We start from the raw sequence: 3,221 nt of genomic DNA, 5'->3' as shown, positions 1-3,221 counted from the left end.
TGTGAAAAGGAAAATGCTACTGCTGCCTAAAGACCAGTTCAGAGATTTAGGAGGAGCTTCTTTCTACAGTCCATCCACATTTTAAATGAGGACAGTGTCTTGAGCTACATGGCACCCTACTGTTAATTCTCCTATATTGTTATTTATTTATTATGTACATATTTTTATAATATTAACATAATGCTGTCATTGTACCCTCCTCTGTTCTATTTTTCTACTCGGTATCTGGATGAGGCGCTTGGTGCCACTGGTCTACTGCCAGGATGCTCTCCTGTGTATGGAAAAGTTACCTTAGAGAGATGAAAGTTTAAATCATTGGATGGAAAGATTCTCTAATCAGACTGGATGGTCAGTACAGACTCCACTATAGAAAACCAGGAGGGTGTAGGTGACTAGTTGGCTGAGGTCTCCAGGACTGTGACTTTCATTTTTGACTTACTCTTTCGCAATTTTTAATCTTCATTTTCAATTGGACATAGTTTATCAATTAATTAATGAACAAATATTGCTAAGTTCCATTTATGTTTAATGAGTTTCTATCTTGTTTTCTGTGTATTCTGTGTTCTATGTGTGCTCATTCTACAGTATATTTAGTAAATAGTATGATTTATATTTGTATTTTAACTGAGAATTGTTCACAGTGCTCTGCGCATGCACACAGTTGAGAGCACTATACAAAAATAAGTTTTAATTGTACATATTGATATTTATAGAGTTGAATATTTACTATTTACTTTTTATTGTTCTAATGACTGGCTTGGAATTCAGCAGCTTAGCATTTCACTACATATTGTACTATATGTAAAAAATAAAAAAAAATATACTTAATCTGAAGTTACCATTTAAAGGGAAATTCATTTGTTCATAGTAGAGGACATAAAGATATGGAAAAAGATGATCCGCTGTGGCAACCACCTAACGGGAGCAGCTGAAAGAAGAAGAAGATTATTTGTATTATACGTGTCTTAGTGTGCTCCACAAAGGACCTTTTTTAGCCTTTCCAAGCTCTTGTTCTCTAACTATAACATAAAGCAAACATTCATAATTAATATTTGTATAAAAATAGTCAAGATAACTTAATAATGTATATGTAGCATATCCTAGTAATAACAGTAGGTTCTTTAAATTCTGATAAGATGCTGCTCAATTTTCCATGTTTCGATGTACAAGCTACAGCTTATGGACTCAATTTTTTTTTTTTGACTTTTAAAATTTTATGTGGCTTTTTAAGTGTACTGTACTTTTAAATATGTAATCAGTAAATGCATTCATTTGAAAATAATTTGTTTTTTCACTTTAAATACCTTGCTATTAAATAATTAAAAGGCATATATATGCTCTCAAATATTTTGCAGCGACCCAAAGTCCTGTTTTGGTAAGCACCTTTGAAAGACCTGGTGTAACTTTTTAGTGAGGGGACTCCAAGCGTTATATAGCTTTGGACCTCGCCACGTCTAAATGTGGCAGATTATAGAAGATGAAGAGTAATGTAAAAATGATTAAAACACGTTTATGTCATGTGCAAAACGAGCTGTCATGATTCCTGTTTTGATTTCAAATATAAATATTTTTTAGAAAAAAAAAAACTCAAAAAGAAAAATGTCTCTGGAGAATGCGGGCATCGATCCCGCTACCTCTCGCATGCTAAGCGAGCGCTCTACCATTTGAGCTAATTCCCCACTTCTTGCACAACTGTAACCGAGGACATTTTCGTATGTTTTGTATGTCAAGGGGAAAGTATTGTAAAATAAATATTTATATTTACCTATGTTTCTGTACCAGTTGAACGCAAAAAACACTTCGGCGCTTGCTTAAGTGTAAACACACCGGGAATGCAAAGAGACTGCCCAGCGATCAGCAGTCACAAAACACAGCGTGTTAAAAAAAAATTGGACAGTACATTAAAAATATGCCAGGGACTGTTTCCGAAGTAATGTTACTTAATTTTTTCGATTGTGTCAAATTCGGCAATCGAAGTTCAGTTTCTCTACAAGTAATCGTTTTCCGATGAATGTATTAGTATAAAACACGTAAGAGTGATTAAAACACCGACATCGCGTAATCTTAGTAAAGTCATGTAAACTACAGTATAGTCAATTGTAATTGCACTTTAGCATATCCGTTTTTGTACCCGTATTGTAATGTTTTTTGCCAACGTTTTACAATATTGAAACAAGGGTAATGTTGCAAATAACAAAAAAAAATGTCAAGTGTCCTTCGAGCCGGATTCGAACCAGCGACCTAAGGATTACCATTTCTCCACTACAGTCCTCCGCTCTACCAACTGAGCTATCGAAGGCACATACTCACATCTTTCTAAAAAAATGTTTTTATAAAAGTCATACTGTTGGCATTTAAACTATGAGGCATTTTTTGTAGCAATATGTTCTATACTTGAGATAAGTACCAAAGTGCTTCTGGAAGTTTTAACAAGATCTCCAAGAACCCTATAAACAAAGAAACCTTCACACTGTTTTCTGTATTTAAATAAACATGAATACGACTTTACAAGGCCCGGGTTTTAAAATCCTTGCTTTATCGACATGAACGGTTATGACACGTTTAGCAAAATCTCACGAGAAAAATAAAGAACGCTATTAACGTAAATTGTGTTTTGCTGTTAGAACTACATCTCCTAGTAACACCTTTACAAACTTTAATATTTTTGCGTGAAGAACTAGTGTGCGTGTATTGCGAGATTCCAGAAAGTATTGTGCTTGTTGACCATAAATTACTTTTAAATGTAATTGTGCGTGATAAACAACATATATACACACAAACTACGGTATGATATGTTGTTATAAGCGCTCAGCCTCGCACTTCTCGTCCACCGCACCTCCATGTATAGTGCAACTGTCCTGGGGCGAGTTCCCTGAAATTGATCAAACCCAAGAGTTTTAAATAACATCTTAACATTGGACGTACGTAACGTACGACCTGTTTCTTCGTTGTTTTTTCCAAAGCTATCTTAATCGGTCACTTTACTAAGGGATATTGTATCGTTAAACATGCTTTTTAGGAAAAAAAATATTAATATTTCATTTTTAGTTGTCAGGGTAAAAGGTCACGATGACAACGCATGGTTATCAAAAGAGAATTACGGGCTGTTACGGAGTGAGCGGGTACGCTGTTGATGTGTACGAAGTACGTGTAACTGCTTTACAAGCCAAAACACAACTACCCTAGAAGACGAAACGAATCCAGTTCTCATTATTATCACG

General features: G+C 34.8%; 2 non-coding genes across 2 annotated transcripts; both read right to left on the bottom strand.

Annotated features, from left to right (window-relative positions):
- Positions 1-1,606: 1,606 nt before the first annotated feature.
- trnaa-agc (transfer RNA alanine (anticodon AGC)) lies at positions 1,607-1,679 on the bottom strand. The gene has a single exon. It is a non-coding gene; the product is annotated as a tRNA-Ala (tRNA).
- Positions 1,680-2,213: 534 nt separating this feature from the next.
- On the bottom strand, positions 2,214-2,299 carry trnay-gua (transfer RNA tyrosine (anticodon GUA)). The gene is given in 2 exon segments: positions 2,214-2,249; positions 2,263-2,299. It is a non-coding gene; the product is annotated as a tRNA-Tyr (tRNA).
- Positions 2,300-3,221: the final 922 nt, after the last annotated feature.

Source organism: Erpetoichthys calabaricus, chromosome 6, assembly GCF_900747795.2.
Source record: "Erpetoichthys calabaricus chromosome 6, fErpCal1.3, whole genome shotgun sequence".
Lineage (NCBI taxonomy): Eukaryota > Metazoa > Chordata > Cladistia > Polypteriformes > Polypteridae > Erpetoichthys > Erpetoichthys calabaricus.
This window is presented reverse-complemented; position numbering and strand designations above follow the sequence as displayed.